The 14,726-nt window shown below is 45.6% G+C and overlaps 1 protein-coding gene across 13 annotated transcripts in view; it reads right to left on the bottom strand.

Annotated features, from left to right (window-relative positions):
* CLIP1 (CAP-Gly domain containing linker protein 1) overlaps positions 1-3,368 on the bottom strand; it is an 804,228-nt gene extending 800,860 nt beyond the window's left edge. For 8 of the 13 annotated variants that reach the window (XM_086942953.1, XM_086942958.1, XM_086942955.1 and 5 more), the window contains exon 1: positions 3,235-3,345. The gene's annotated coding sequence lies outside the window, so the exon portion shown is untranslated. Of the gene's footprint in view, positions 1-3,234 lie in introns of all 13 variants that reach the window. The other 5 variants (XM_086942962.1, XM_086942957.1, XM_086942964.1 and 2 more) reach the window with 3 other exon arrangements.
* Positions 3,369-14,726: the final 11,358 nt, after the last annotated feature.

Raw genomic sequence — 14,726 nt, 5'->3', positions numbered from 1 at the left:
AATAAGGGGGTACTGTTTTCACTGTCCCTTATTGGAAAGATAATCCAGGACTGAAATATGTATCTGGTGATAAAAGCACCGATCTGGCCACAGACCAAGAAGGAATGGGCCTCTGCTACTATAGAAAGGAAATTCCATGACCCTGGATAATGCTGCCCACAATCAAGGGAGGGGGGCAGAATAATACACAGAGGAAGGAGGCATGGGAATCGAAAATGGTACTGGAATGTCAACGTGCTCTGTGATGGTATGTGGAGGACATGGCATTGTATTGGTGTAGTAGAACTGGTGCCGACATGGAACAGAACCTATGACGAAGTGTGTTGCTATATTGAGAATATGTCATTGTTTTGGTATGAGTGTTGGCAGGGATCTAAGCAGTGTTAATAATATTTTAATCTGAAAAAGACAGGTGTTACAGGGTATCTGTTGGTTAGGGCCAATTTACTTGGGTAGACAATTCTGGTTCAGGCAATGGTGGTAAAATGTGGTTCTCAGAGGAGGATCGTTGCTGGTATATGGACTGTCCTGATAAGAGGAAGGCACTGCAGATACAGCTGGTGTAATTCTATCTTCAGTAAAAACGAGGGAGAGAGACCCCTTGTGGCCCAGGGGAATGGGGTACTTTTAAACAGTAAAGTGAACAGCTTCCCTTGGGTAAGTAACTGTATAGGGATGCCCAAAAATTTGATCTTGGAGCCAAAGCTTCACAAAGCAAAAGCATAAACAATAAAAACAGTTGTATATAAAATGTAGAAATGTATTCAAACATACAATAAAAACGTATTAAAAATCATTGTCGTTACATAAAAAACGACCCTTTGCATTGATTAAAAGAAAGGAACATCAACTCATTCACAATTTATGCATGTCAACAAATATCTGTGCTGAAAAAGGCAATTAATTCAACTTTCTATGATACATAGAAAGTTGATTTAATTGCCTTTTTCAGCACAGATATTTGTTGACATGCATAAATTGTGAATGAGTTGATGTTCCTTTCTTTTAATCAATGCAAAGGGTCGTTTTTTATGTAATGACAATGATTTTTAATACGTTTTTATTGTATGTTTGAATACATTTCTACATTTTATATACAACTGTTGTTATTGTCTATGCTTTTGCTTTGTGAAGCTTTGTGTCCAAGATCAAATTTTTGGGCATTCCTATACAGTTACTTACCCAAGGGAAGCTGTTTACTTTACTGTAATTCTATCTTCAGACATAGCAGGAAGATTCGGGGATCTCTACTAGCCTAAAAGGAGCACTATGCCAGTACAAAGAGAACCTAGCATCATGCAAGTGTAAAAAGGTCAGGTCACTAGGCTGGTGCAAAGGTGCCACTGACTAGAATGGGAAATCAGGAAACAACGCGTTGGTTGGTACATGTGCTAATATAGTGTAGCACAAGTAACCCTGACATAGGAATCGCAGTGAAAAACTGCTAATATGTAGATGCTCCAAGGACTGATAGTATAATACATGCATCTGTTCGAGGAGGTAGACTGTGAGATTCTTTGTAAGAAAAGCAAGGACACACCGTCAGATTAATGAGGCCCAAGCATAGTGTAACTATAAAGATGTCTGTGAACTGTGCAGATATAGTTGCTACTGAGGCAGAGGTCTGGTCTGTGGAAAAAGGTCCTTGTGGTGACATAAGGAAGTCCAATCCTTACTAACACAGGGCGGTAGCAGTGGGACTATGGGCGAGGGAGATGCTGCAGTAGCCCCATAACTCTTGAAAAGAGTATAAATGGAGAAAGAACAGGAATGGGACGTTCATATGCAACATTTGTTGTATTTTCAAATACAGACTGCCACACATATTCCCTATACTTCAGAGAGTTGATGTTATCAGCCAGCACCGCCACTCTAAAAATTGCACCAGCAACATGGACACTGGTACCATGCTCATACAGAGCTGCTTCAAGTACTGGTATACAATAGGGTTCTCTTAAAAAAAACAGGATTGTCCAGGCACCGCTGCTGGAATGGGGAGCAGGTGCACTGAGTTGGTTCAAAAAGGCCATGGCGACTATGCTAGTACATAGCGTGGTAGTATAATGTGCTTCCAAATTAAAAAAAAAAGATCTGGGAAGCATCTACTGGTGCAAGACCCGTGAGGCCTAGTGTAATGTTAAAACATTTTACAAGGAAGGTTAGAGGATTTCCGCTTGGTGTGTCAGCTCAGTGGACCAAAGCATCCATTCCACGTACCTTTTGTAGGTCATAGACACTGGTTCAATTCTATAACGTTGCAATCCTATAGAATAGGCGGAGGCTATTGGGATTTCTGCTGGTATAAGGAGCATGGGACACCATGATGAAACATGGAAGTCACAGACCCTGGTAAAAACGTTTTCATCTGATACGGAAGCATGATTCTGTGATCTCTGTTGGCAAAAGACGAGGGGGCTCCGTGCCGGTTCAAGGATGCCAAGGTACTGCCGGTATGATGCAGTCATGTGACAGAAGAAAAAGAATCGGCTGTCTCTGCTGAAACGGGGAACTCTGGGAGCAATCTGCGGGTAGAAGACTGAAGGATCTGTATCTCCACTGATAATAAGATGCCAGGGCAGAGAGTAAGGGCGATCGGAGGCAGCGTACGTGTACACCGCTTGTCTCCATGACAAGAAGGAGGCCAGAAGGACCAGTGGGCAATTGAAAGTGGATGGAACTGTGCTGGTATCATTCACATTCTTTGGGAAGGAGGCTCCTCGGGAGACTTGGGGTGACATATGGAGTGCTATGCACGTACTGGAAGAATCGGGTGTAAGGATCGGGTAGGGGCATGACGCTGCCCCTACAATGAATCTCGGCCTTGGGTTGTGTGCAGCCCTACACAGCCGCTCCCTGAAACGGGAGTAAATGTCATGCAATGTATGCGATCCAAGGAGGCCTGGGGGGCACTGTGTAGGTTTACCGAGGCCCCCAGGGCGCTGGACAACGAGAGAGGTTATGAGCTCGCATGGGGGCACTGTGCAGGTATAGGAAGGCCGGAAGTACTGTACTCATATGTGTAATTACATACATATGCAGCGTGGCACTACGCTCGTTTAAGACTGGCCTGGGAGCTGGCGGTCAAGGGTAATAACCTGTCTGAGGCCCAGAGCTGTCAGAGGCACGTGAGCCCCCACGGGGGGGAGGGTCATCTCACAGGACCCCGCCAACAGACGCTAAAGACTAGATAGCCCCCCCACCCCCTGTCACCGGCTCCCTGCGCCTCCTGCTTACCGTTGGTGCCCGGGCTGCGACTCCGCCGGGCTCTACTCCTCCTCCACCCGCCGCCTCTCCCTACCCTGAGCCAGCGCTCAGACTGTCTCCAGGAGTGACGGTACGCCCCGCCCCCTGGCACCAGGCTCCGCCCACACCTCAGGCTGACGGCGGAGGGGCTGGCTCTCCGTGTCGTCATCGCGGCATTCCACAAGGCAGCGCGCGAAAGGCCATCTAGGCAGAATAGACATTAGAAACAAAAGAAGGACTGAAAGTGAAACCAGCTTCAGCTAGACGACGGACAACTGCAACACTATCAGTTGTTATGAGAAAACATTCGACCAGAAGTTAGCCGCTAACGTTTAAACAGCAGCTTTCAAATACTGCAGATGACTGTTATCAATACATTATATGTAAATCTTAAAGAATTTGTTACAACTACATTACTTTGACATGGGTCAAGCTGGCGGTACCCCACGAGGCTGACGTCAAACGCTTTAAGGGGGCTTATCACTAGTGTTGTTTTACTTGAAGATAATAGACGTTTGCAATGAGGGTTAGATCGGTGTATTTTAATATTATAATATTTATTTTATTTAATATTACACCGATTTGAAACTAGTAAGGCTTGCGGGTAACTTTATCAAGGAAAAACAAACTAAACACAGTCTCTACAGTACATTACTAAACACTTAAATGCTAACATCAATATTAAGGTTTCTAGAACACATGCTATTATTACAATTCTATTTCAGGACAGGAGGCTCTTATTATGCTATTCTCATTTCTTTATTAGAAATGCCCAGCAGCCAATAAAACAAGTAAACAAGCATTGGAAATGCAATAGGTCTCGCACCATTAGAGTTAGTGCTTTTAGAATTGTTTATGGTTTTTTTTTGTAAATGTTTAGCATTTTTGTTTCCTGTAGCCAATGCAAATGAATTACAAATAAAAAAAGCCATAAACATTTCTAAAAGCTCTAACTGAAATGGTCTGAGACTTATTGCACTGTGTGAGGGTGAGGTGGTGAGGGTGAGTGAGGGTGAGCGTGAGGGTGGGTGAGGGTGAGTGAGGGTGAGGTGTTGAGGGTGAGTGAGGGTGAGTGAGGGTGAGGGGTTGAGGGTGAGTGAGAGTGAGGGTGAGTGAGGGTGAGGGTGAGTGAGGGTGAGGGTGAGGTGTTGAGGGTGAGTGAGGGTGAGGGCGAGTGAGGTGTTGAGGGTGAGTGAGGGTGAGGGTGAGTTAGGGTGAGTTGTTGAGGGTGAGTGAGGGTGAGGGGGAGTAGTTGAGGCTGAGTGAGGGTGAGTGAGAGTGAGGGTGAGTGAGGAGTTGAGGGTGCACGTTTGAGGGTGAGGATGTGTTTTTTTTTAAAATTGCGAAAATAAGTGCTTTGGTAGCATTCTGCTCTTCTACAGGGAGCACATCACAACACAAGAAAACTAGTTCGCTGCAGTGCCAGGAACGAATGTAGCACCGCACAGTTCTCTTTGAGAACCACAAATATGTTTTTATTTATTATTCGTTTTTAATATTGGCCAGGTCTTGGCTGGTCTCACAATGTTTCATAAAAACCATGGCAAAGCAAAATGGGCAGTGGCAAAGCTAAAAGACTGCTAGCCAATTCCAGACAGATCAGCATAGCCAATGCTTGTTTTTTTAGCATCGCTTTTCTGTCTGTTTACTTTATCAGTCGGGGATCGTATGGGCAACGGTAGAACACTTTTTAAAAGGGTTATTCATGTTTCAAGTATGAACTGATGGGAAAAATATTAGCTGTAGGTGATTTACCTATTTTTAACAGCTCCAACATTACTGGTGATGTGTGGCGGAAGCTGGCCAAGTGGGAAGCCTACTCGTCAGTCAAAGCCAGCCTCTAACTTGAGTTGTAGGAGGGATGCTTTTTAGGAGTCCTTTTACAATGAACTTCCTCTGCCCTCTCTGCTGTCCACGGTGCTCTGAAGGCCAGTCTCCCCGCAACGCACATACAGGAACCGGAGCACAGAAGAAGTGGAGGAGAATTTGCCAGTTTCTAATAAAGCAGGCTTAGATCCTCGCTGCCCGTGCTTGGATTATCAACAGGGCGAGGACAATAAAGTGGAGAAAAAAAAAGGAGGGAAAGTACTCGGCTGGAAAAAGATGCCCAGATCAAGCAGACGCTGACGAACAAACACCCTGTTTGGAGAAATGCGACACGGCGGGAAGGGGAGGGGGCGGAGCGGGTAAAATAAACAAGACGGAGGGAAGAGGGGGGAGGAGAAATGCGACACGGCGGGAAGGGGAGGGGGCGGAGCGGGTAAAATAAACAAGACGGAGGGAAGAGAGGGGAGGGGGGAGGAGAAATGCGACACGGCGGGAAGGGGAGGGGGCGGAGCGGGTAAAACAAGACGGACGTGCACGCGCTTTTAAGCTCAATGCGCATGCGCATTGAGCTTAAAAGTCACGGGCACTGCAAGGAATCGCCACGATTCCTTGCAGTGGATAAAGAGTGGATAAGCCCCCATAGTCTCGCTTGCTCGATGCGCATGCGCATCGACAGGCGAGACCTAAAAACTACAATACTGTTGCGTTCAGTATACTAGTGTCCACTACTAGACACCGTACCCAATGTGCTCACCTGTGTCCCGCGAGGACACCGTACCAGCTGATAACTGTCAGATCTGACAGTTACTAGCTGATCGCCGAACTGACTGCAGTGTCGCTCCGACATATGTAGGAGCATGCGTGCTGGCTATTAATAAAAGGAATTACTTATACCTAATGTTTGTGATTCTTAACAATACTGGCTACGATAGCCAGCACAGAACCCACAAAAAAAATAAAAAGAAAGAAGAAGTATGAGAAGCGGTCATTAAAGCCATCTCAATATTGTGGAGAAAACGGAATTGCAGTAAAACAGGAAGAAAAAAAAACGGGCACAGAGGAGAAGGCGTTTGAATAGAACAACCGGTAAATCAGCAATGGAAATTTGAGAAACAATAAAAATTTTAAAAAACAACGAGGAAAATGTGAGTAACTGGCTCATTCTTCATGAACTGTGTGTTAAACATTATAGCAACTGGACAGCAAATTGAAAAACTTAACCATCTTTGGGTTATATACCGTAAATGACGATTGTTGTGTGAGGAGAAATCGAGATAGCTAAAGAATTCACCTCATCGAAAGGAAAATCGAACTTTGGTCAGGCAGATCGACAGGAAATGTCTCGTTGTGTCAAATGCTTGCCTAAAGTTGGAAAATAAAATTATTTGTGAAGAAAATGGTACCTGAAGTGAATTTTGCCAACTGTTAAACCAACGGCAGAACCAAACCGTCGTTCACAACTGATCACCGGCATCGCTGTGGAGGACGACGACGAGCTAATACGTCATTGCGTCAGTACGCAACTGACGCTGGCGGCTATCTTAGGTGGAGTAAGAAAGTAAAAATTGAACGGCGGAGTAGTCACTAAGGAACAGACAAGAAACGATCGTAAGGAAAACAAAGACGAAGACAACGCGCACACGCGTTACTCAACTACCGGGCAATTACAATTAAGTCACAGAAGATCTACCAGAAAACCAAACGGTAAATCCATTGTAAAAGAAATGAAATGTTAGGTTGACATGTCAGAGGCACACAATAATACAATCAACATCATATCAACAGAAGTGTAACGAAAAGAAATACATAGACACCAAGCATTTTAACACAGTCTAGCTGAGCATAATAACTGAGCATTTCACCTCATAGTCGCCTGCAGCTTAAACATCCATCATTAACGACTTGGCCACAGGTTGTATATGGAACCTCTCACCCCCGAACCTTTTTTGAGAGCAGGTAAAGAACCTGTGTTAAAGTGGGAAGAGTGGAGGGAATATTTCCTCAACTACATTTCCACACTTGAGGAAGATGCTGAGTTAAAACCTGAGAAAAAATTCAAAATGCTGATGCACAACTTAGGAGCAGGAGGAATAAAAGTGTATAATTCTATTAACAAGGCTATAAGGGGAGAGAATGAAGGCGATGCTTTCACCAACGCAATTGATAATTTAAATGCCTATTACAAACCGACAGTCTGTGTGGGAGGGGACAGGTATACATTTTTTCATAGGAAACAAGGAAAGGAAGAATCAATAGATGATTACGTGTCTGCTCTCAAAAACCTAGCAATAAACTGTCGCTTTGGAGATCTGCACGATGAACTAATAAGAGACCAAATCGTGATGCAAGGTTCAAACGAAAGCATTCAAGACAACCTGTGGTCGAAGGGCGAGTATCCACTGCAGAATGTAATAGATATAGTGAGGAAGGCTGAGCTCACGGGTCGATGCGCAAAAGCTGTGCTAAAGGAAGAGAAGGAAAAGAAAGAAGCTGAGCATGTCAACAAAGTGTCTGACCAAAGGAGTTGGAAGGTCAGCAAGCAATATGTGAAGAAGAAAGACACAGCACAATCTTACAGAAAGAATGAGACACGGCGTAGAGGATATTGTTACCGGTGCCTAAGCACAAATCACATGGCATATGACTTTAAATGTCCTGCACGAGAGGTTAAGTGCACATTCTGTGGTCTAATTGGACATTTTAACAAGGCATGCAATAGGAAAAGACCCCAACGTGTGAAAGCAGTAGAAGATGTGGAAGATGAGGATGAAGATGAGGAAGATGATGATATCAATATGTACATTCTCAACATTGACGATGAGCAAGAAAAGGACAATGGAACCAAATGCAGGGCAAAAACAAGGAAACCGGTATGTACAATGACAATTGGCGGAGTGGAAATAAACATTGTAGCAGATTCAGGTTCTCCCTATACCATAGTGAACAAAGAAGTCTGGGAAACCAAGTTCAAAGGGAAAATTGGAGATAGACTTTATAAACCAGACATTACAATACAATCATTTAATCGTGAACTTATAGAAGTTTGTGGATGTAGAAGTCTAAAGTTTGTATACAAAGGTAGGGAAGCCGAATGCAAGCTCTATGTTTCTAAAGTAGGACCATCCGTACTTGAATGGATGGACCAAGGAAGTCTAGGGATTAAACTCGACCCTAACAGCAGTGAACCTGTACTAAGTCTGTTTGACACAGACAACTATGCAAGTCAAATACTAGAAAAGTATCCTAATGTGTTCAGTGGAAATGTGGGAATACTTAAGGGATACCAGCATTAAATAAAATTGAAACCAATCTCCACACCTACAGTGCACAAAGCAAGAAACATACCTTTTGCAATAAGGGATGAAGTCAGAAATCAGCTGGACAAGTTACTTATTGATGGAATAATAGAGAAGGTGGAGGCGTCAGAGTGGGTCGCACCACTCGTCGTGGCCAAACGCTCCGATGGGAAGCTTAGACTCTGCATTGGCCTTCGAGATTTAAAGCAAAATATCGTGGTGGAACAGTACCCACTCCCCAAAATAAATGAAATGCTGTCAACCACCAAGGGTGTAAAATGGTTCACCACAATTGACCTAAAATCAGCATACCACCAAGTGCAATTACACCGTGAGAGCAAGTCATTAACCACCTTTGTGACACCTTTTGGATGTTTCAGGTTCACCCGCGTTCCTTTCGGTTTAGCCTATGCAGCTGCAATGTTCCAAAGATTAATGAATGACATATTTAAAGGTGTCACAGGAATATTGTTGTTCCAGGACGATAACCTGGTAATGGGGAAAACAAGAGAGACAGATGACGGTCGAGTGGAGCAAGTACTAGACATATTGAATACAAAAGGGTTAACAGCAGAGCATTCGAAATGCAAGTTTGCAAGCAATTCTGTAAATTATCTGGGACATCAAATAACTGGTGAAGGCATCAGTCCAAAAAACGAACTAATTCAAGCTATTAAGGACTCACCTGTACCCGCCAATAAGGATGAAGTGAGGTCATTCCTCGGATTGGTGGAGTACTACGCAAAGTTCATCAGGAACTTTTCTACAAAAACCTACACTCTAAGGCAGCTATTGAAACTAAAAAACAAATTTGTTTGGACTGAGGAGTGTGAACAAACTTTCCAAGACCTAAAACGTGATATGTGCAAAACACTACCCTTACAAGGATTTGATCCCACTCTCCAAAACTACGTGACAACTGACGCAAGTAACAAGGGGATTGGAGCCGTCCTAACACAGAAGGATGAAAGAGGGGCGGAATACACAATTGCGTTTGCGTCACGTTCCCTAACTTCAGCTGAATACAAATTTTCAGTGATCGAGCGTGAGGCGTTAGCTTGTGTCTGGGCCCTCGAGCACTTTAGACAATACATCTGGGGTAGGAAAGTGAATCTTTGCACGGATCACAAACCCTTAACAAAGGTGCTCACTACAAAAGGGTTACATACAGCATCACCACGTCTAGCAAGGATTTCAATGCGTCTATTCGATTACATATATGACATAAAGTATGTTCGAGGAGTGAAGAACGTGGTTGCTGACTTTTTAAGCAGAATGCCACTAGATTCCAAAGGCGACAATGAAACAAATGAAATGGATGATTCATGCATAGCGAATTTGTGGGAATGTTCTAATGGCATAACTAAAGACGAATGGTTGGAAGAACAAGGCAAGGATAAAAACTTAGGAATAATAGTACAAATGATCAAAGAATGTTGGACAAGCAAGGGAAAATTAAACAAACAGATTAAACCTTTCTGGGAAGTGAAGGATGAATTATCAATGGAGGACGGACTACTGATGAGAAGTGGGAGATATGTACCTCCAACAGTGATCAGAGAGAAAATCTTGGAAATATGCCATGAAGGTCACCTGGGCATCACTAAAAGCAAAAGCAGAGTAAAAAGCATGTATTGGTGGCTGGGTGTTAGCCTGGACGTTGAAAGGAAAGTTAGGAACTGCAAGTTATGTATTGGACTCTGACAAGACACAAGTAACTTTCAAACCACCTCTGCACCAAATTCAATGCCCATCCATGCCATGGGAAAGGATTGGCATTGACATAATGGGACCAGTTCTTGATGAAAATGAACAAAAATACATAGTCGTCATTATTGATCACTACACTGAGTCGCCTGAAATACGAATCACCAAGAAGGCAGACTCACAGCACGTAGTCCAATTCCTAGAGGACACCTTCACACGCGAGTGACTACCAAAACGAGTGGTGAGTGACAATGGTGTCCAATTCACTTCGGAATTATTTAAAGAATACATGATGAAGCACAACATTGAGCACAAAACTACTTCACTCTACCACCCGTCTGGAAACGTAGCCGTGGAGAGATTTAATAGGGTCATCAAAGGTATCATTCAGAAAGCCAATTCCAACCATCTCGACTGGAAGAAAGAAATAATGAAAACAGTATGGGCTTACAGGATAACGCCATGTGAATCTACAGGGCACAGCCCATTTGAACTCATGCGCGGGCGAACTCCACTCACGAAGGACAATGTGGGCTGGGTCAAAGCTGCTCACAGAGTACATTGGTCTTCTAAGATGGTGAAGGAAAGACTAACTCAAGCTCAATCCAAAAGCAAGAGTTTATACAACAACAAGCACGGATGTAAGGATGTGGTGGTCAAGGCTGGGGATGTCGTAAAGGTGAAGAAAAATAGACACATCGGCAAGGGTCAGGAAAGATACACCGAACCCCTTACGGTGCGAGAAGTGTATTGTAATTCGGTGCGTCTCAGTGACGGGAAGGTCTGGCACTTCTCTGCACTGTCTGCCCACAAACACCCAGTAGATGGAACAGAGAAGGACACACCATTAGGATCTGCAGAAGGGCAACCCGGAATGCAGGAGAGTGGTCCAGCTAAGCAATATTTTTCGGACACTGAATCTGACTATGAGTTCCCAGCACCCACGAGGGTAAGGAGTGATAACAGTATGCACGGAAACACCCAACCTGAGGACCGTTTGACTGTTTTGACCAGACCGGCAGTTGCAAGGCGCAAGTTACCTGCAATCCCGGCAAGTGCGCTTGCACAACCTATTGACAGAAGCAGGGCTGGCAGACTGTTGGGATCTCCTGCCAAACTTAAGGACTATATTTGCGGATATCGAGCCTTACGCTCCTCCCTGTTTCTAGTTTAGTTAATTTCTCCCTAAAGGAGGAGGATGTGTTATATTCAGTATACTAGTGTCCACTACTGAACACCGTACCCAATGTGCTCACCTGTGTCCCTGCGAGGACACCGTACCAGCGGTGAGGTCACCAGCTGATAACTATCAGATCTGACAGTTACCAGCTGATCGCCGAACTTACTGCAGTGTCGCTCCGACGTATGTAGGAGCATGCGTGCTGGCTATTAATAAAAGGAATTACTTATACCTAATGTTTGTGATTCTGAACAAATACCCATGAACACTAGGGTAACCACCATAGAGACCACAGTATATAAGGTCCTGAAGAGTGTCTCACTTCCTCTTTCTTTGCTGCTCCGCAGCCAATTAAGTGCATTTCTCTTACCTTTTGCATATTTTGCTGTATTTCACTGTATTTCACTGTTTGAACTTTGGCGCTTTCCTCGCGCTCTGTGTCGCGCTCCTGCGCTTGTGTGCTTGCTTCATTGCAGCTGTTTTCTGTGTCGTTCTCGTCGCGCGGTTGGGGAGCGTGTGTCACCTCCCTTGGGTCCGGGCGCGTTGTGCCCGTGTCCGTTGCATTGTGGAGTGAGAGTTCGGGGGTTTGAGGGCTCGCGCGATTGTGCGCAAGTTCCTCTCTTTGATTCTAAAGGCAGCCGGTGTCCGCGCATGCGCGGTTGGTATTTCCGGTGCTCTCTGTCTCCTCAGGGCGTCGGAGCTTGTTGAAGGACGGCTCTAGCAGCGTTTACGCCTACGGCCTTGGAATTAACCCCTTGCTGACGCCGGTTGCTGACTAAAGGCTTCCGATTGTATAATACTTGCATAGGCCCTGCCTAGAGTGCTTTTTCTTGACAACAAGCCCTCCGTCCACCTTCAAATAATTTTTGAAGCAGGTTTCTGCTGGTTATTTGGCTTGCTGTGGGATTTTTGCCACTCCCCCTGACTTTTGCCTTTGGCATACATTGATTTCAGTCATCTATTGGGCATATTCTTCACTACCTGTAAATTAAGAGTGAATATTATTATGAGGATGACTGTTACTATAAGGACGACGCCTCTGAGTCACTGAAACAGGATTTGGTAGAGGTTCTGGACCAAGGTGTGCAGCACTCCGTCAATAAGGCCCTGGTTCGCGCCATTACGCCTCTAAAGCGTCATTTAACCCAATATGCACAGCAGCAGGGTTGGGTGACTGCTGCACGTAAGTCCTCGGCGTCCCCGAATAACCCTCATGCCTTTGATTTTCAGAGGTTGGCGAAGTCCCTGTCATCTGTCACGTCCAAATCCACTGCAAATACCACTGATACCGATGACCCGCATTCCTCCTCGTCCTCTGACCACACAGATCCTCCTCCGAGCAAGAAGAACTGTAAGGAGCATTTTGTAGATGCCCCCACTCATCCACCTGTTTTTACTTTTGACCCCTCGGACATTGTCCACCCACACTCGACTGCTTGGTTCCCGTCCCCGGCAGTGGCGGAGTATGTTCAGCAACACATACGTCAGCCTTTTGAGAACGAGGTCCGTGCGCGACTCCGTTCGGAGTGCCCTAGGCCGGATCTCGCGGACCACCTGGCAGAAACAACTGAGGTGGATCCCACGATGGTTACTTATCTTCACAAATTTGCTAAGGATCCGAAGAAGAGTCTGGACCGTTCTTGGCGCTCGTGTCAAGACAAGGTTCTTGATTTACTGGGCCCACTAACTAAAATTTTAGATCTGGGCTTTATGGCCAAGGAGTCGTCAGCGTCAGTGGATCCCGATGAGCTTATTGAGTGGGCTCAAAGGGAGATTTGCCAACTAGGCAACGCCAACTGCGCTATTTCTAGCGAAAGGCGCCGATCCATACTCCTTAAGCTTGACCCAAAGCTGGCGGAGCTTTCCACATCAGAATCTGGTCCAGCTGCTCAGGATTTGCTATTTGGTCAACCGTTTTTGAAAGAACTGACTCAGTTTGTCTCCACCTTCAGTGGTTTGGATAAGGCTCAGGCCTCGTTGCGACAGGCGTTCCCTCCGGTTTTCAGCAAGGCCAGACGAAATAGGGGACGCTCGTTCGGCCGTGATTCCCAACAACCCAACCAGAGAGGGTATCAGTCCCACAGAGGCGGACAACAAAATTCTGGTTATTCCCAAAGGTCCAATTTCTATCCCTCTAGAAAAGGCAGGGGTCAGTACAAGAAGGGACGTTCCGGCGGAGCCTCCGGTGGATACCAGGATTCCGCAACTTCAGGTGAGCCTGATTCCTGCTTGCAGTGTGGTTCTGGGGGGCAGGATACGATTTTTTCTAGACAATTGGCGGCTGATCTCAAATGATGCTTGGGTGTGGAGACGGTCCAAGGGTACAAAATAGAGTTGTATGTAATGTAAAATGGCTCTTCTATAGCGCTTTCTATCACTCCAAGGAGCATCTTGGCGCTTGATACCAACCCAGAGTGGAAAAGGTGGTTAGCTGGAGCAATTCCCAAGAACAAATTCTTTACACTAAAGCTCTACAGGCAGCATCGGTAAGCGTGAAGACCCAGGTCTTCAAGATTTTCCTGAAAAGAGATTCTGATGAAATTTGCCGGAGTGAAGGAGGCAGTTTGTTCCATGCTCTGGAACCTAGCACCACAAGGGATTTTCCACCTTTAGTGGCGGCTAGTCTGAATTTTGGGACAACTAGCAGATTCAGGTTAGAGGATCTCAGATTCCGGATGGGGAGGTGGCGTTTGAAATTTTTTGAGAGATACCTGGGTCCATGTGCATGATAGGCTCTGAAAGTAATGATCAAGATTTTAAATAGGATACGTTTGTGACTGGGAAGCCAGTGGAGGGCATGTAGTGCGGCTGAAGCGGATGATTTCCTGGGCCAGCCCAGGACCAGGCGGGCGGTGGCATGCTGGACCATCTGCAGCCTGTGGAGCATGGACTTATTACCAACCCCAACGTCAAACCCACCCTCCCTCTCCTCTCTGCTTTTCCCAACGGGATCAAGAGTTAATTTCCGAGGAACTGAAGTCACTTTTCTTGAAGGAGGCGATTGTTCCAACCGTGCCACATCCACAGGGGTTCGCCAGTATGGTTTTTCTAGTGGAAAAGAAGGGCGGCGGCTCCCGCTTCTCAACCTGAAGGAGTTCAACGTAGGGGTGGTTTACAGACACTTCTAGATGGAAGGGATCCATCTGTTACGGGACCTTCTACGAGAGAAGGACTGGATGGTTCGTCTGGACCTCAAGGACGCCTACTTGTCCGTCCCCATCTTTCGTCCTCATCGGCGTTTCCTCCAGTTCCATTGGCAGAGGACATGGTACGAGTATCAAGTTCTCCCATTCGGCCTCTCGTCGGCACCGTGGTGCTTCACGAAACTTCTGAGGCCAGTCGTCAAGTCCTTACGCAGTCGGGGTGTTCGTCTGATCATTTATTTGGAAGACATCCTCCTTCTGGCGGATTGTCCGCTCCAGTTATTGACTCACCTAGAATGGTCCATAGAACTCTTGCAGTCCCTAGGCTTT

This window comes from Lissotriton vulgaris, chromosome 11 (assembly GCF_964263255.1).
Source record: "Lissotriton vulgaris chromosome 11, aLisVul1.2, whole genome shotgun sequence".
Taxonomy (NCBI): domain Eukaryota; kingdom Metazoa; phylum Chordata; class Amphibia; order Caudata; family Salamandridae; genus Lissotriton; species Lissotriton vulgaris.
The sequence above is the reverse complement of the archived record's forward strand: the minus strand, read 5'-3'. Positions and strand labels throughout refer to the sequence as shown.